This window comes from Homalodisca vitripennis, chromosome 6, assembly GCF_021130785.1.
Source record: "Homalodisca vitripennis isolate AUS2020 chromosome 6, UT_GWSS_2.1, whole genome shotgun sequence".
NCBI lineage: Eukaryota > Metazoa > Arthropoda > Insecta > Hemiptera > Cicadellidae > Homalodisca > Homalodisca vitripennis.
Window position 1 is genome coordinate 59,467,241 of NC_060212.1, and position 21,251 is coordinate 59,488,491.

The 21,251-nt window shown below is 33.3% G+C and overlaps 1 protein-coding gene across 1 annotated transcript in view; it reads right to left on the bottom strand.

The window, feature by feature from the left end:
• Positions 1 to 21,251, bottom strand: part of LOC124364350 (neuromodulin-like) — a 55,888-nt gene that overhangs the window by 31,409 nt on the left and 3,228 nt on the right. The window lies entirely within an intron of this gene.

Here is a 21,251-nt window from a genome sequence, read left to right on the forward strand (position 1 = left end):
GAGGCGTTGTAATGTAATAAGTACTCGCTTTAACATCTATAGTATACCGTTAAGTCCATTAATATATTATAACAGCACTCAGTAATCTGTCCGGATTCCCATGCGGGTGCTACTGTATTAATTGTGTCAGATAATTAAGCAATCAAATACTCGGGATTGTTCAATCAGCCTCCTATTCCCAATCAAAGTTCATTTATTTTAAACGATTGTAACAGTGAATGTTTTATCTTTGAAGTGATTCCAAAAAAAGAAAATCACATCAATAAATTTATTTCTAAGCATTTTATTTATGCTCTGAAATCATTAATCGTTCAAAGGAGTTTTTTTTAAGTATTTATATAGATAAGCTCTTTCTCGGCATTTCTTATCTTGTAAAAAACAATAGAGTATTTTTGAAAAGATCATATTTGGTTGGGAGAGTGGGAAAGCAATGGAGGGGGTCATAAAATTAAGGGTAGTTAAAGCAATGCAGATCAATATGAATATGTAATGGCTTTCGCAATATGATTGACGTTATGTGTGATAAAACAGTGTTAATTTCTATGCATCTTCTCGATGAATCACATATGAACATATTCGAGAGTCTTATACCATTTCATCAGGAATGCAATTTGGGATTTTATAGGACATTTGGTTATATTTACAAAACTGTCTTACAATTTCAAAGTACACATTTTATTATATATTTGTAACATTGAGTTAAAATATGGGAAAACAATTTATATCCCAAGATATAAAACAGAATAGAATATGTTCGACTTCTCTAACATATATTAGTAAAATAACACATTTAAAATCGTAAAGATTATTATTAAAATAATTTATTTTAAGCACAAAATATAAGGTTCTTTCATTTTAGGTGTGACTTTAACCGATAAATAAAATAAACCAGTAAATGACTCTACTTTTTAATATATATATAAAAATTTAAAATGTATCTCATAACCCGGGTAATAAAAAAATCATATGTTAAATATCAAATATAAACCTACCGTAGATTTTACTAATTAGACATACATATACGTTAGTTAAACTATGTTAAAAGAAAATTCATGTTTCAGCAAGTTAATATTTATAACCTTCATGGCCTAAATAGTGTTAAATATACAATTACTCCCCAAAAGTGATACACACTTCAACTACTTCTGCACTTACATTACCCTTTATCTATACCTTAAATATTTTTTTATAATAGACGTATCATATGTAACTTAACTATATTAGTTAAAAAATTATATAAATGGTCCGAAGTAATGCAACTTAAAAACAATAATGCGCCAATGGTAGGTTATCGATCTCCAAGAACTTAAGTTCCACTAGATAGTCTATGCTTCAAGAAAATACGTAGAAAGTAACAGATCCTAACAGGTCTCAGTTGTGTATCTGATTGTCAGACTGCAGTATTTATTTAGGTTGTACCTGTAATTGTACTGGTTACCCAGGAGATACATCATTTATACGGCCGAGGCGTACTGAGGTTCTAAGGATTATTTCACTAGTTCTGAGAGTCGATATTATCGCTGCGTCACATAACTTTGATTGTTACCGTTCAAATAGAACCTGACCTCCCACTCTACAGAGGGCTGTCCAAGCGTTTACCTTTGTCACACCTCAGTTTATATTCAACAGAAAATTATTCATAGTGGAGACGAAATATATAAGTATATCAAACGTCAAAACATTCTAAAATTTTGACAAATACAGCACATCGAGCTCCCAATTAAAAGCAAACTTTTGACCACTCTTTTCGCATTCATTCATCGCTAATGCTTCTCACTTCGTTAGGGAGACAGTCTTGTTATTGTGTGTGTTATGTTTATGTCTCCCCTTCTTACGCACTCCTTTATCACATTGGGAAATCTGTTATAACATAAACCTCTCTTTGGGAGGCTGGCATTCATAAAAAACCGTCCTGTATCTCGGAATGAATATCTCGGCTCGTAGTCAAGGCACTTTTAGACAACGTTGTTTCCAAAACGTAGAGGCTAGGAAAAGTCAAAAGCTGCAGTCTTTTGGAAGTTGGGCCGCATGACTCTCCAATCTTCACTTTTGCAATGATGCGGATCTCTTACTTCTGAAATTTGAACACTAATGAAAATTGACCATTTGTACAGGCACAACACTAATCTTTGAGGACATTAGCCATGATAAGGCGTTATCAGAACTTGGGTAATATTTGGCTAGAGGCCTCAAAATTTAAATGGCTGAGGCCGCGTTTTGCAGTTTAGCATTGGATGAGATATCTCTTGTGTAACTAATACAATCAAAGGTTGTACGCTGAAAAACTTCTTGTTTCCCACGGTGTTAAGTTAAAAACGAGTCATATCTTTTTGGGGGTTAAGTGGACGTTAGTTTAGATTTTAAAATATCAGAAATGCACAAAAATTGTTTTAGGAGTATAATTTGGAATTTTTACTACAGCTGCTTGCAATGATAATAATTATTTAGAATTTTTGTATTTACAACATTAATTTGCTCAAACAATGTAGTTATTTATCGATTAAACACAAATAAATCTTTTAATTTACAGAGGTTTTTCTACAGTTTAATAATTACAATGCTTCCCTTTTAAGAATTACAAATAGATATCAATATATTTCTTTCCAAATTATTTTAGAAGTTTTGGATATTTGTTTTAAATTTACACTACATTTATTCTACCTCTAGCACCATCAATTTCCATACATTTTTGAAACCACAGGTTACCTAATAAAACAACTGCTAGATAGATACAGTAGTTAAAAAGGCAGATGATAAGTACACATAGAATGTAATGTGGATTTACAACGACTGTTTACAATCACATAGTAACAATCAGTGTAATTATTTATATTAGTCTTCTTATATAAAACGTAAGAGGTAATGCTCGAATATTATAATTCATTAATGGTTAGTAATGATGTATTTTGTTTTTTATTTTCGTGCAGATGTCAAAATTAAAATTCCTCTATACTGAGTCAATTATCAACCTACTGGAGTATTGAGCATCACACCCACTGGGCTTTTTACGTAGACAATTTTACTTAAGAATAAACTTCGAACTTTAAATCTAATGTAATGTTTCACACTAATTTCCTCGTATTTAAACCAAATAAATCGTTCTGGGCATAATGTATATAATATTTTTTAAACCTTTACTGTCGTAAATTAGTTTCAGATTTTTTTATTTAAAAGTCTTTTTGATTGTTTTCGTTTAAAGATGTACGGTCCTAACACAAAATGGTATATCATAAGACGTCCTGTTGAAATATGAACTACATATACGGAGTATCATGTACTTCAGGCAATGTTGTGTACCAATTACAAAATATAATCTTTTTCAGTATACTTATTCGTGTCCTTAATGTAATTAGGATTTGATATTTTCCTATATACAGAAACCGATAATTTATTTTATTTAAGTTGTTTTAGTTTTTAAGTTAACATTGTATCTATCTAATAACTATCCGTTTGAAGTGATACCAGCAGTATATAAAACCTTAAACCGCTTAAATTTTTCTCATTGTGCTTTAAAATGTATAGTTATACTGATATGATTTCTTCTCATAATCAATTTGGTATACAACATAAAATATAGTCTTATTAACGTTTTACTATTACCTCTTGTGGCATCTAATTCAGACAGCAGACTACTTAATAATTAACAGCATTCCAGTGGTAGAGATATTTACATGCATAGTAAAACAAAATAATTCAGCTGAATCGGTTCTCCAGGAAACAAGCAGTCCATAAATAAAGATTCAGTCATTTTCTTTCCACAGCCGTTGACCTTTATAGGTAAATCACTTGAGCAGCAGAACATTTTCATTTATATTAATTGTCTCTCTGTCCACAGGATATCCCAGAACGAATTGTACTATAGACTTGAAACATTGGGTTTAACTAGGAGCATTTCATGCCATGGAATTTTTGCTGATAGTTAACGAATATTATTAGCTAGCTTTTCAAAAATACAAACCTTAATTGACAAAATATAATTTATTAGCTGAGCGACAGCGAAGTATATCACTCGAGGGACGGTATAAATGTAATGTCTTTCAGTTTTTTCCGTAATATAGTGCGGATAAACAAGATCGACTTTACTATTAGACTTGAAATTTATTATTACTGTATGGACAACAACGAGTTCGTTTAGGGTGCACGTCACGTCACGAGATTTGGCTGAGCGTTAGTGATAATTTTACATAGGTACTATTGATAACCATGACGGAAACGAGAAAATCGTAGAATAAATAAGTTTGAAAACAAACTGAGTAAAATAAAACAACATTGATACAGGAGCAAATTGAACCTAATGAAATAGGCAATAAGCTGAACATTTTGAATGTAATCTCAGGAAAGATTGTTACGCGATATTTGGTGTGGCATATTTCTACTTTGTAATAGCAATATTACACAGTCGTAAAAATCACTCTGCACATCGTGTTATTAGTGGTTTGGATGTAAAAAGCAGAAGGGGAGAGAGGGTATATTTAACAATGGAGGTGAAACCTCCGATCCTATTATCTTGGGGTAGCGTTTTTTAAAGAACTATTTTACATTCTTAATCAGCATTGCTTTTTACTTTCACTTGGTACCTCGTTAAGCGGAGAGTTTCAATGGCCTTTCTGACAATAACCGTCAAGCCTCAATCACATATTCCCTTGCGTAGCAGTCCACCTCCCTAATACAGGCATACTATAATTAACGTTACTGTGATTAACCACACATAAATATTCATGGTATACAGCTGAGGATGTAGGAGTTACAAAAATACTAACAATTTATAAATAGATTAAGCGTTCACAATTCGATACGTTTATAAACACTATAGTCTCTCCAGAAAACCACAGCCTCTGGGATTATACACCTTTACTACTACACACTGACATAGCTTGTCGGCAGAACAACAAACTGCCTGCCCTGAGCCATTACTGGTCTCATCACGTATAGAATGTAATGTTTGTTTGTTTATACTTAATTTCCTTTAAGACGTACTAAACATATTACGGTTTGAAATACCGAGTGCTTTGTGGTGACTCGTTCTCACGCGTAGGCTTTAGTAGCTCATGTGAGAATATTTCTCAAATAATTAAATTAGAAATATAAATTAATTTTACTCATTTACTTTGAAAACCAAATATTTAATATTTAAGTATATATTTTTTGAGACAATGAATATATTAGTTACATACTTATCTTTTGTTAATTTTTTCTGAGAATAAGCGATTTTTATTTGTTTGACTATTTTATGCATTTAAATACTTTTTCTAAAATACATTACCATCGTTAAAATGCAAAGAAAAGTGTTTAAAACTAGCATCAGTGTGATGTGAATGAAGATTTTAACGTAGCCATGAATTTATAAAAGTTAGCTTTATTATTTCATAAGTGCCTTATTTTCTTCATTTAAGCAAGACGAAATTTAACTGAATTAAATAAGATAAGATAACTGAATTGAATGATAATTGATAAAAGTGATCAATGCTTATTAAAAACAGTCGACCATTTTGCTGGGATTATGCGTGCTTGCGAATTGGGAGGGCCCACATTTCTCCGAAAAGACTGCAATGGATCGGTAGACATTTGAAAGACATTAAAACAAAACATGTCAGTGAAATTGATGGAAACCAACCAAATACTAATCCATTAAGTATTAATTTAATTTTACGGAAATTTTTTAAACGTTTATTAAGTCATGTTTGAAATTTTCAGAAAATTTACAAACTCGTATTTTGACTTAGCTTTCCTCACGGCGTAAAATAAGAGGTACGGTTTCGTTTCTTGAAGGAAATACTGGCGGAAGATAAAAGGAAGAAAGCAGGGCAGAATGAGAGACGCCCGCTCAATATTTAGGGGAGCTGTGGGGTATAAATCTCTCACTATGTACAAGAACACTCCTGCTGTTTTCCTGCCCCGTTGGTAGAGGAAACCTCGGCAAAGTCTAATTAAAGTCACTGCTCCCCATGTACACTATTCAGAACAGTAACTTGCTTGCATCTTGGGTATTCCACATTTCTCGTTATTAAATTATAGTAGTAGTATAACGCAAATGCAATGGTAATTTAATCTGACATGCTGGATATTACACGGGATGTATTTCCTTATAAAGGAATATAATTACAATCTTATTCAATAAAATTCATCCTAGTAATAGAAACTAGACGCAGTTCCTTTTTCTTGTTTGTTATATTTTACATCTATTTGGTTTTTTTAGAAGCAATTGTATAAAATTATCTATAGTACCAGTACGAAATAAGCCATATATTATATTTTAAATGTCTACATATTTAATTATCAGTAGATTTTATATGCATGATGTACTATATTAAAACAAAGAAACTATAATCTTCTATTTATTACCATATATGCAACAGTAGATAATTAGAAAGTTATAGAAAAGGGAATAGACAATTGAAGGAATCTGCGATACATAATTATATTGATAATAGTTACCATGTTGTTAACCCTTTCTAACTTACTTAACTTTCCACAAGTGAAGACGCCATCTGACTTCGTACCTGCAAGCTTGAAATTAAAATAACGCACAAAGCTAATAGTTAACTGTATTATGGGTTATGTTTCGTAACGAATCCCTGACAACGCACAAGAAGTCGATTAAGGTCGATCAATATTCACACTTTGAATAATTTAATAATAATGAATAAAACATCCAAAAGTTCAAAAACAAACATTGAACTTAATTACCACTGCACGCCATAATTCATGGCTGCCATACCAGGAAGTTTTAATTGCAGCTGTATTAAAGAGTACACAGCTACTTTCCCGATGTTAGACTGTTGTTTGACTGTCCATTAAGTATAATACTAATTATGATATATTTGTACGTGTAAGTATTGAGGTACCTACTCCAAGTAATATTGCATATTTTGTGCGTCTAAGTTCATCGATTTTACATGCAGAGTGTCACATGTCAAGATATCAGTCATTAACGCTATTCTCCGAGGTATAACTGTTGTGCCATAACGTTGTCTCGGGCGGCCTCATTGATATAGTATTGAAATTATAATATCGTCTATGGTTGGCTCAGAGGTACGGTATTCAGATTACAACATCGTCACTAGCTGCTCATATCTACACCATTCAGACCACTACATAGTCATTGGCTGATTCAGAGGTACAGGTACATTATTCAGACTACAGCATCGTCACTGGCTGCTGAGATCTACAGCATTCAGACCATTACATCGTCACTAGCTGACTCAGAGGTACATTATTCTGACTAACATCACACTACCTGACTCAGAGGTACAGCATTCAGACCACTACATGGTCACTGGCTGACTCAGAGATACATTATTCAGACAACAGCATCGTCCCTGGCTGCTGAGATCTACAGCATTCAGAACATTACATAGTCTCTGGCTGCCTCAGACGTACATTATCCAGACATAACATCGTCAATGGCTGCCTCAGACGTACAGTGTTCCGATATACCATCGTCTAATTATGTCACTGAGGTACAGTGTCGAACCGTAGCATTGTATCACAGGTACTATATTCGGGCTATATCATTCTATGTGCCTCAGAGGTTGAGTGTTCGAGCCACAACATCATCTTACACTTTGTCTGAGGTACAGCGTCGAACTATAGCACTGTCTCAGCGGTACAGTGTTCGGTCTATAAGAGAGTGAATGTTAAAATAGAGTGAATGTAGACATATTGTGTACTCGTACTTAATAAAGAAAATACATTTTCCGTTTTGGAAATAACTTTCCAAACAATAAAGTATGTAAAGTAAACAGCGCAGTTGTAAAGTATTGCGCTGAACTCTTAGTATTGCCTCTGACTAAACTATTCAATCTATCTCTATCTAATGGCACATTTCCCGAATGTCTGAAGTTTAGTCACGTTGTGCCAATTCATAAAAAAGGTTCAGTGAATGACATCGCAAATTACAGACCAATTTCTATCCTACCGACTTTTGCTAAGATTTTTGAGAGACTTGTGCTTGACAGGTTGCAGTTTAGAGTTCACCATCTTATTACTAACAAACAGCACGGTTTTATGTCTGACCGTTCTCCCGTTTCTAATCTAGCCGTCTTTCAGACTCATATTATGGACGCACTCGGAGAGAGAACTCAGATCGATGCCGTTGAATTGGATTTTGCCAAGGCTTTCAATCGAGTTGACCATGTCCTACTCATCCGCAAGTTGTGTGAGTATGGGATCTGTGGACCACTGCTGAAATGGTTTGTGAGCTATCTACATGAGAGAAAACTTCAGGTTCGCTTCCATTCCGCTCTATCCAAGGAGTTCATTGCTACTTCTGGCGTACCTCAGGGTTCACACCTGGGCCCCACTTTGTTCAATATCTACATTAACGACATAACTCGAAGAATGAGCTGTAACCACCTACTCTTCGCCGATGATTTAAAACTGTGTGCGAAAGTTACTACATATCAAGATGCTATTAATCTCCAGGAAGATCTGAATCGGGTAGAGGAGTGGTGCCTGGAAAATAGCATGGCTCTCAACCTCGATAAGTGTGTCTGTATCACTTTCCACCGAACTGTCTCTCCAATAAAATTTGACTATTCTCTGAGAGGCATAACACTATCAAGAGTTACTACAGTAACAGATCTTGGAGTGACCATTACATCTACACTCAACTGGGATGCACATGTTCGGTCGGCTTGCAGCCAGGCATTGCGCAAACTCGGCCTGATACACAGAATTTCACAGCATTTCACTGATATACTCTCTTTCAAGACTCTCTACTGTACCTTGGTGCGCCCACATCTGGAGTACTGCTGTGTGATTTGGTCGCCACATCAGAAATATTTGATTGAAGATCTGGAGAGGGTCCAGAGGCGATTTCTCAGGCTGGTGGGGCTAAGATTGGGCTATGGATACCTAGAGGTCTCTACACGCGAAGTGGCATCCCTTCTCCAACTACCCGCTCTTGAAACAAGGCGCTTCTACATGACAATACATGATGCAATATTCTTGTTCCGCCTCGTTAACTCTACTGTGGACTGTCCTGAGCTACTGGAGAGGATTTGCTTCCGGGTTCCTGCTGGCACTAGATCCCAATATCTATTTGCTAGATCCTCTGTTTCCTCATCATACTTGGCCAACTCTACGATGCGAAGAATTCAGATTCATGGAAACCTTCTTCCTAACCACATGGATTTCTTCGCTTCCTCATTCCTAACCTTCAAACGGAATCTCCAGACATTTATCAACCTACAACACACTGAAACCTCTTAATCACAACAAACAAACAAACAAACACACACACACACACACACACACACACACACACACACACACGCACACATGCACGCACGCACACGCACACATACACACACATTTGAAAATCTATAGCCTAAATTATTTATCAATATTGTTATCGTTAATATTCTATTATTTGTATTTGTAATTTGCATTATTTATCTGTTATTGTATGTTCTGTTTACTGTTATTATATATATTTATTACTGTTATCGCCAAGTTATCTTTAAGTACTATTGTTATTTTGGTTATAACACTCTCTCATTGTTAACTTGTTGTTAGAATTAATACTGTTATGTTACTGTTATATTTCACTCTTCTCTATGTAATTTGGTTCTGCCGTTTGAAATAAATAAATAAATAAAACTTTTTAAGTTTCTTTCTTTCTCCTTTGCCTGACAAAAGTCAATATGTTTCAAGCAGGATAATTTAACTGGCCGTGTAAAATTGAAGATATGGCTTCAGATCAGTGAGAACTGTAATCTTGTTTTCAGGAGCTCCATCTTCCATTTTTCATAATGTGTAGGAGCGTAAGAGTGGTTATGAATTTGAATCTGACATCATAAGCTGAATTTAAGTAGTTAACCAAACAGCCAAGACCAGAAAGCATGTTGCTGTGGATCTAGGTGGAACACTGAACTTAAGCATAATAGGCCTTGTTTTGTTACCATCGAAGTCAATTTGGCTTTTAATTGCAATGGTAAGGAATAATCCAGCATAGCTATGGAGGTACTAATTACGCCTAATTCATCATCGCCTATTAAGTAATAAAATATTTTAAAACATTACAACAAAAAGACATTAAAATGGTCATAAGAACCAGCCGTTTTTTGGCATAATGACATATTATCAGATTTATGACTACCATTACCATTTTGTAATGAGCTAGCTGTGGTGGAATGAGAGGTTTAAAACATAAGAAAATTGTCAGATTTCAAATAGTTTAACGGTCTTCTTTATGGCGCAGGGTTTTAGGTGATGTCACATTTTGAAGATATAACTAATACGTAAACAAACGTCATTTTAGTTGTACGGTTATTAAATATTTTTAAAACATTACAATAAAGTTTAATATATTTTCTATATGACGACTAGAATATTGAAAATTTTAAAAATATTAAAATGTAAATGGAAAAGGCGTTTTATGGGTATTAATTGGATTGTTAAAAACCATCTCACATCTACGTTATGAAATGAGGGTGTAAAGGTGTACTAGGTTTGTCCTTTTTTACGGGAACGATAAAAATGTTCATATATAGAGCAGTCTCTTAAAAATATACAAAAATATATCTAAATATGAAAACTATATAGATTAATGAATTTAAATATTTTAATATAATGTAAATCCTTATACGTTTTTGGCGTAAAACATAATAGAGAAATTTAAAAAATCGCCTAATGCGTTCTGACTTCAGAATTTATCCTTAAATAAATTTTATTTAGCTCAAGCTTCATTAATATCCGGGATTTTTCAGATGACCTAGAAAATTCTGAGTAACCCAGCAGCTACTAAGAATTCATTGTTTATCGTCTTGACGGCTAATGAGAGAATGTAAGAACAAGAGGGAGGTCAGTCCTTCACCCATCACTTCCCCACTCTCAACCCCCTCGGCATTTGCTCTCGTGGCACAACCTCCGCGTTAAATTCATTATTTTAAATATTTTTTAACTGGGAGATAAACGTTTATATTACTTTATTGTTGTATGCGATTCTTATATACGTAAACATTGTGTTTCCTCACACACCGTGTTACGTAAGAATAGTGTTTATTCACATTTTTCGAAATGAGAATTTGGATTAGATTTGCCTGTTTGGGTCAATTTATAGGTAAATGTTTAGGTATAAGAAGTAACCAAATTTCACTTTTACTTTTTAGCTTTACATTGCGGGAAGGTTGCCCTTTATAACTGCCCTATTACCTGATTGCGTAACACCTGTTCTTATGGAACTACTATTAATGTATCTACAAACATAAATATTAGTTCAAAAGGGTAATGTCCTTTTTTCTAAACTGCATTTCCGAAACGTTTATTGACTAACTCCAAAAACCTATTCATTGCAATGTTTACCCTATATGTCGTGTCGTGGTCTGCGATTTCCCCGTTGCCATCATGGTTACTCATAAGACCAATGTTAGAATGTTCGCCCACGCTCAGCTAAATACCATGGGGTAATATTTACCATAATCGAACTCGATGTTGCCTTAATAGAATTGATACTTGGTTTAAAATTTAAAGCACATAGGTCAGTTCATTCTCCAGGAATCATACGGATGTACAGACAGATAGGAAGACAGACAAAATGAAATTTGTTTCCAACCCTTATGTGGTAGGCGTAGCCATCAACGAAGCGTAGATATTAGATAGCTTGTTTTTAAATTAATGTTTATGTTTTTAAAATTAATATTTAAAGTAAACTCGTATAAATTAAAGATGTCTACGGTGGGAACGAGGAATCCAGTGTGGTATAAAAGTACGCCCGACTCCCAGCTCCAAGGCTGTATAAGTTCCCTAACTGCACAATAACGCTCGCAATAAACTTGATCTGTTGCGGCGTAATCCTTTGCGGCTTCCTACCGCTCTCAGGCCGAGGTAAATTTTACTTTTACCGTTTAAATGCACAAACTTTTCCATGTTATAAACAGCAGAGAATTCCAGTAATGGTGGCGTTATGTTTAATGTATTCGTGAATATTAAAGGTTATTTTAGCCATATTATGATGAACCTAAGGAGATGTCATAAATATCTTGAATGCGAATTCTTTACTGAGGAGTTTTATCATAAAACTCAAAATAGGCGTTTCATAATTTTAAAACTCCGACTATTTCATAATTCAATCAAAATCCTACAAATTGTTTATGAAATAAACCACACTTTATTTCTATTTGTTGCCCCTTACTGAGCCTTTATTATAAGTCAAATGGATTGATTTTAAATCATTAAATCATGCTAGAATGTAACCAGTAACCTCATTATTTCTTTTAGTGATTATAAACTAAAAACTATCTTGCCACTCCTTATTTGCTCGTAAGAGCGAAGCATTATAAAAAATAAGCAACGTTCTTTATACATGATTTTTCTAAGAAACATTACTGGTTGAGGTGGGAAATGGAAACTTGAATACCAGTACAAACCCAAAACTTGCATTGGCAATCTGAGAGGAATTCGCAATTTCGCTTTTATAACCAACAGTGTTTTCCAGCGTTTCGTAGGCGCTTTGTGTCTTGGATGGAACAACTATAGCCTTTAAAACGCAGAAATTCTTACGTATCTACTTTATAATTACATTATTTATTTATATATTTGAAAACTTTAATTCGCATACTCTGAATTCGTCAAACTCACAGTCCATTTTACTTATTTTACTTATTTTATTAATACCCCCATCACATACTTTGCGTTTTTGAGGTTTTATATTGTGTAATTGTGGTGAAAAATAATGTAATAGTCTTGCTTGTGATTTTGCAACGTTGAGGTTCAACGGTTCTTTTCTCTCAAGACAGTTATTTTCTATTGATAACCAATATTTTATAGGACGGTTAATTAGGTTGGCATCCATTACCGCATTAATTTACAGTTGAATATTCTCGAGATCTTTTTAGTTCGCATATCGTAAATGTCACAACTAGCCAAACTGTGGGTTCGGTAAACGTATAGCGAATTCCGGATAATTTTGTTAAAAAGAAATTTATAGAATACAATTAATTAGTACAGTTTGTCACAGGAGAAGTGCTTAGACCCTTCAAAATATAACAATAAGACAATACAAAAAAGCAAACTGGACTACAATGAATAAAAACTACGTGTGTATGAGCAAAGAAACTGGCTTGGAACAACAAGGGAATGGGTAAAATCGATGGCCAACCAATGTATTCCATGTTCCGACTAAAAGGTTTCAACATATCGAAATCAAACAAACAAACGAATGAAGTAACTGAACGATTCTCCAAGTAGCTCTTCACCCCCCTCAACCCTCCCCAGTGACCCTTTCACCCCTACCCCTACCCCTCAGTACCACATGGTACAGCCAGTCGAGGCGTATCATATCCATCACACTTATTGACATTGTATTTCCGAATACCAAATATCAGCTCTGTCATGATACTCATCCCGGCCTGTTGTACTGAGTCAGTTATAAACGTATATCTGCACGGAATTAATAACTCTCATACTTTATTGCTTGTGATATCGGCTTCATGGCAATATCTCATATACAGTATCGTGTTCCTCCTCTCACTATATCATCGTTTCTCTTCAATTTAATACTGATAAATAACTTTTATGTGCGAAGGGTGCTATTTGAAGTCATTTTTATATTACTATGAATTCTGAATCACTCCAAAAATATTTTAAGAGAACAAATGTTTTTTTCTGGGAATACGATTAGGTATTGATTCAGATTTTAAATATTAAGTAAGTGATAATACTAGAGTACTGTGTAACGTTTAGTATCAAATTCTTCTGGCCTGAGAACATGACTCGATGCTAAAACATAGTAAAACATGAACCCTAAAGTCCTTGTAAACATATTTCATTCAAAACTCACGTTACGGTTAATTTAACTAAAACGTTCTGGGTTACGACTAAATCGAAAATCATAATCCTCTTAACCAACCAGATTTCCCACTAAATCACCATGAAAACAATGGATTCAATATTAGTTTTCGTGATTAGTATGGGATCTGGTTGCTTAAGGGATTTCATAGGATATTGTAGCAATTAAGTGGACAAAAAGGTGACTGCCAAAGCTGCAGGAGCTGCATTAATTGAGGCATTGCTTTCACCTGTCCAAAACAACGGATGAGGGTAAATTATGACATAAATGGGCACCTTCATAATTTCAGTAATTTTTGTTATATTTTGTATATGTTACATTACCTCCTTATCTAAATTATCCCTTTAATGTTATTTTCTTTTTGAACAAGCAATATGAAAAAAATTCTTTTTAAGTGACATGGTGTGATCAAGTGGATGATAGGTCGTTCTGTCATTTCATGCACGCAATACAGGAGGTATTGTAGTTTGATACAGACTAAACATCAACAATGGGTCAGGTGGACAATAGCCTGTTTGGTTCGTTTGGTTTGCTTAGCATCTTTAGTGTTGACCTTTGAAACTCGAGCTTACCATACAATCTGCTAGAACGTACTCACAGTGAAAATTAAGTACGGAGCCGGTCTGGTGAACAGTGAACAAACCTTTGTGTGAAAACCCCACATATCCAGTACTTAATTTTAAGGAATTATAGCTGTGAATTGTTGCCAACAACACCGCAAGATAATGGGGATTGCGGGTGGCTCACTGTCGTATAATCCTAGAGAATGCAAAGTACCCTCTTCTTCGCACACATATACATTTTCTGTGACTCTGTACCGAACAATATTATAATTCAGGGTTAAGAATTTTAGAATAATTAACCCCTGTATGTTATAGAATAGGCTGATATAAGGCCTAAAACTCTCTAGTTCTGTATTCATGGTTACAAGTGTTGTTATGTTCTCGAATCTCTCCTTTCTTTGACCTACATCCCTCAATAAGGCATGTTCCTTTACAATTTTTTAATATATGAAAAGTATGTTAAATTATATAACTCTCCACTTTAAAAAGCTTTTTTTTAAACTTCTACGTGTCGTTAAAAATAGACTATTTAAAGACAACGTGCGTAGATATTTTTTCAAGTATTTAGATGATGGCATCTCTTCTGAGTCCACTTCTCTTCACAGAATGTACCTACACGTCGCAGCTAAATTATCAAGGTTTTTGAACATTCAAAAAATATTAAAGATAATTAAATATAGTTTTTAAAATGAATCTTGGTATCTCAGGTACAATAATAAAATGTGACTTGACTATTTTACAATTATTTTTATTTAAACCATTTTTAAAATTACTAAAAAAGGAAATATTTTCTATAACATAATATTAATATTATTCTTATTATTATCAATCGTATTTCAAGAATAAGCAGAAAAATTTCAGGTTATTAGGAATTTTACTTTGAATAAAATGGTAACCTATAAAGTTAATAAAGGTAAACTTTAAAAATTAACTCTTGAAAGATAACGAAATTAGGCATAAGTCTTCCAAAGTACGTTCTCCATTTCATAACACTGTCATGTTACACTTGAAATTAAACAGAGAGAGAGATGAAGAAGAGATAACTGTGGAGATGTAGATTGTGACAAAGTACCACATATGAATAGAGAAGATGTAGAATAGCAAACTTAAATGGCATGAGGTTCCACAACAAGACCATCAGTCTTCAAACACAATGGGATGTTTACCTCCTCCTATCTACGTACCTACGTGGTGGTTGTACCTAAAAACTTTTACAGGAGGAGGTCGCAAACCCTCACCAATACCCATCCTGAATATTTGGACTCTAATAATGGATATGTTTTAGGTTTAAGGGCACAACAGGATGTTCCAGCTTCTTTTTCCAATGTAATAGAAAGTAATACGGTAGAGCTGTTGGGAGAATATTCAAGTAGATTAAGGAACGTTGCATAACGGTCAAAACAGTAGTAAAGCATTATATTAAAACTCAGGTCACTCTGAAATCCTAACGTAGAGGAATAGACGTGTAAGTAGTTCACACCTGTGTCTGGAAACACTGATAATACAATTAAATCCTTGAAATATTTTAACCTCGATTTGAGGAACCACCTGCAGAGAAAATATATTGTAACCAAAACGTCCATTAACACACATATGCTTGAACAAGAGCTTTGAAGGGGACGATCAATAATCAGATATGTTTTTTAGGCAGTTTAGGTTCACTCCAAACCAAAACAATATCTCTTGACTGAAGTTGGATCTCTACAGAGAGACGAGAACAATGTAATTCACTGTGTTTAAAACGTTGTATGAAAAATAATATATGGAAAGGAAGTCCTAAACGTTATGGTACACGAATGATGAAAGGGTTTGTAGAAAAAAGGAAACATGAACTGACTGTCTCTCATGTTATAACTCACTTGTTTTATAATCTTTTGTGTATTGAAGAATAAATACTGGTAGAAACAAACGAAGGAAGATCCATGTTCTGTGGTAGTGCTGGAATTTAATTATAGCAATATCCACATTAAAAAACCAAGTAGAGGATCGGTGACATATTATAAGGTCCACATTGAGAGCAAATTTAACGAAATATGTTCCGCACTGAGAAAGTCCACACCGGTGGTTGTAGTAGCGTCTTAGTAATTTATAGCTTATGATCAAAGTTAAGCACTAAAACTGTTTTAAAAGACCTAGGGCCAATTACTTGGTAAATAATAAATGTTCTGTCTGTTGAGCGAGGAAACCTTCATAAAAATTTAGACTTAAAACAAGTATACTATCTGATTATCATTCTTGCAAGTACCATTTTAAACATGAAAATATAAAACTAACTGGCCTTAGAAAGTTAAAGACAGATGAATTTAACTATTAGATTGATAGCACTAAACTATTGACTTATTGTTATTTCCAAACAGATTGGATAAACCAACTTTTATTCGGAGAATCGACAGACAATATACAGCTTTAAAACGAAAGACCGTTCCAATACAAAATAACTTTTTATGAGAAACTTTAAAATATGTTGAGATGTGTCAAACTGTAAGATACTTTATAATGATCTCAGATCAGATCAGATAAAATTAAAAGAAATCACCAATGATTAATTGAGATAGATGGACATATATATGTTTTCTCACTCATATACTTTACCAAAATCTAACACATACCGTTACATATATTAAAACTATTGTACTATGTATTACTGTATGATGTACTATGTTTTAAAAATGGGTCATATTTTTTTCAAAACTAGTAAAGGATTTAATATTTTCAACGCTTTACAGGTTTATTTCTGAACTTTCGGTAGGAAACCGAGAAGAAGAACTGAGTTGTTCTGCTTATTTCTCAACTATAAAGTGGAAAGATCGTAGTAACGTTAATCAGTTTGATTTTTAACGAAGCTTTTTTCATAACAATATCAGTCTATATTTTGTAATTCTTAATACATAAATTAAATAGTTTAGTTGTTTATAGCTTAAACATTTCAATTATTGTACTGAGCTTTGGTCTAGACATTTATAGAAAATGCATATTCTGTGAGATTTGTACCAAATTTGACACGAGACTTATGAGCTATAGCTTTTTGTTCTATATCGACGATGTAGTGTATATCCTGACCTTTAACCATAGTTAATATTAACCTTAGAAAAGTTGATTTTAACCGGTTAGGTTCGTGAATTTTATGCATATTTGAGGTGAATTAAATTAATATATTGATTATCCCATATTCTACGTATGACGTAGTTAAGGGTTGAATGAATGTAAATGTTGATATACACTCATGAGCACTAAGACTAAGCTCAACATTCACATTGAATCAATAGTAGCTATGTTATCTGTAGAAAATTGATTTGTTCCACCGCTCTTATAGATCGTGTCAAAAACATTATAGTTCTTTAAGTTGTTACATACATTACATAGATTACACTATATTTTGTAGTGTAGGTATCTCTAATATCGAAACGATGTAAAGAGTTCAATTTTAGTTTCTTCACTGTCGAATTTTTTATCTCTTCAGACGAACATGACTCGAGATTCGAGGAGTGAAGACTATGACAGCGTCAGATTTCAGAAGGTGCACCTAGAGGAAGTTAAATTGAAGCTAAATCAATACCCCATATTGCCATAACCATATCACTTCCCTTACGTGACTACTTTTCCCAATTCCACTTGCGTAGTCATTCTATTTTTACAGAATTCACGCATCTAGATGCTCCTCAAATATTGCATAAAGTACTTTTATAAGGAACTATAAAAACATTTCCGGTGTAAAGGAGTTTTTGTTTTAGTACATAAAGACACCAGCATTGTGAGAACAGTAATATATCTTTGTTGTTCCACTACATAAAGGGAATGAATCTCGTACATTGCGTTATATTGTTTAACCTTTGTAAAGCTCTTCATCTCCCAACAAGAAGCCAGTAAAAGAAGAGAACCGCAACAATGGGTCCGACCATTACTGTAATGTGGTCTCTGTCTCTCGTAATTTCTTACTCCTCTTATAACCGTAATACTCTACTTGTACATTAGTAGGTGATTCATTCATGAATATGATTAATACTTACACATTATATACATCTGTATTAAAAACCACTAATAGTTATTATTGCACTATTATTTTAAAACCATAATGTTTTTTAAATCATAATGAGTATTAACTATCATTTACAATACATTTCTATCGCAAAGAATATACAATTAGTTTTTGTTATATGAGTAATATATTTCTATATTAACATAGCTATGATACAATAATTTTAATGTTTTTGATTTATTACTAAAACTTTTCTAGAAAACCCTCTACCTCAACTATCTAAATGTGTTACGTAGGCCTACATTATGATGGGATGCCCAAAGTATTGTTTATAAAATATTGGATATACAAAGCAATGCAATATCCGATGAAAAAATTGAAACAGTTAGCGATCAAATCATGTCAGCAATCTCTTCGTTAAAAACTATTTATTCTGCATTGGCGATTTCGTGCAAAAAGTGAGTCCTAGAAATAAAGGTGGAAAGAGAACGTGACAATATTTACATCGGGAGGTATAAAGTTTACTTATGAGTCTAGCTATGATCGGACAGAGCAACTCAAACAATCTATAGTCTTTAAATATTTAATTGTACGATTGTACGAATGGGTGACTAACTAAATGTCAGAAGTACGATAAATTCAAATTTATCTAACTTAAAAATATAGGCTTTACAAGGCGGTTTGTGATTCAAATGCTTGGTGTTGGGGTTGTCTGAAAAAACAATACGGAATCTGAACTGCCTAAGGCACTACTTGTACCTACCACATCTTCAGCAACTCCATCCAGATTCCCTATGCATTTGCGTTAGGCTAATAGTAATTATGAGTTTTATAAACAGACTAAACCTCCTTGTAAGTATTTTCGTGGTTTATTTTTGGTGAAAATTGTACTATTATCTCTCCACTCTAATTTTTCTATCTCTCTTTCCCAAATACCAATATGTTGTATTTGGACCTCTTGTTATGCTACCCATCATAGAAATACGTGGTAATAAGAGGAATCTATTACATTTTTCTTCGTAAAATTACAAGTTTTGAATTGTCTGTTTTCTCTTCCAGATGTACGCTTATTGATTGTGACAAATTTAAGTAACTATTTCAATATTATCGAAATAAATAAAAGTAGTAAGTAATGCAGTTATTAATAAATTTTCTAACAACATTTTGTTGGATTTTATCCTATATTACATATAAATGCTGCGAAGAACTTTGAGGGATTCCAAATTAAAAACGATGCAGTACATGTGGGCATTTTACGCTTCCTTAGTTTTAACTTAGTTAACCCACAATAAAATCATATAGAAATTTATTAAATCATTGGAGGATTCAATAAATAAAACAATTGGTTATCTAAAGTATCTCGAAGATCACACGATTACTAAAAGGGTATTTTAACTTAGTGATTTTATGTTAAATGATAGTAATTTTAACACATTTTATGATTTTATGAAGAACATACTATTTTAAAAAACTGTGAAAAAATATGTCAGTCATGAGCGGTTTTACTTAACACCATGCAATTCACTTCCGGTTTAAACTAAGTTTTTCATTTAATTGGAAATGTTGGTCTTAGTCGCTTTAGATAATATTCTGAGGACAGGAAAAATAAAAAAAGTATTGTATTATTCAACGAGGAGTGTTAATTCAACAGAAAACCTGTTATAGCCCCTACGGTGTATTAATTGATTTAATAGAGTGATAAAAAATGTATCTCGTTAAAAAAATGTAAAAAGCATTTACTTTTTTAAGTATATGTAATTCGGCCGTTTCTAATTTGGATCTGATTTCTAAATTGCCTAAATTTCCCCGCCTGTAACTCCCCGGGTAGTGGTTCCAAATAGTTTCCCATGACACATTACAATACATCACGTTATTTCAACATGACTGGTGAACATGTAATGCTCATACCTATGCCTGAACGGACATTTTATCTTTAAAATTTACAACGCCTATGTTCTGGTAGATTTAGGACTGGTCCTATGAGACAATGATATACCCTAATAGAATTAAATACAAATCAAACCTTCCGCCAATTTCTATAAACTCGTAAACTAATATTTTCTAGAGCGAGCGAGCCAAAGAGTAATAAAGTAACACCCTTGCTCTTTCAGCAGAAGTGGCGATTCAGCTTGTGGATAGACTCACATTCTCAATTTAATCAACTCTAGAAGTAAAAGTGTGCCATGTCAAGCGAAATGTGACTATCCGCTGAATAAACCATTTCAAATCACCACGTCACAAGAGACTGATAGATGCTTGTTACTAGGGGTTCGAGATATACCCCTATATTTATTATAAGACAACACGTGACCATGCAATTTAATTTGTCAAAGCCACGATGAAATTGTAAATTCCTTCTAGATTCAATTTATGCCTAAAACTCTGTATTACAAGTAAAAAATGTTATTATGTATAAAATATAACTTTTCATGTTAATAAACAAGTTTAAAATGGGCTCCAAGAAAAGGGCATGACTTTATAAGGGTATTTGGTTACAAATCATCATGGTTGTAGTCTATACACTCCATAAAATGAGGACATGACAAGGAGACATTATATATTTTATTTAATTAAACAAAATTCCAATAATAATAAATATTTATATGATGACTTTCGTTTCCAATGAAATCAAAGGCCTCACACGAATGAAATTTAAATTATTTTTAAAGTATTTTTTTCCTAATTAATTAACAAAATCTAATAAGAAGACATTTCTAGAATTAATTATAATCTTTGTGTAATTTTTACAATGCCTGATTTTAAAGGACAATGAATTTCGGACATTTAACATCGTTTTATGTTACAAGGATAAAACCCTAGGTTTCGATGATTGAAATCCATCCTTTTGTCCAATGGACCTTATAGATTAAGTGAGCACGTAGTATACGGAGATGGACTTGCCCAAGTCATCAACTGTTTC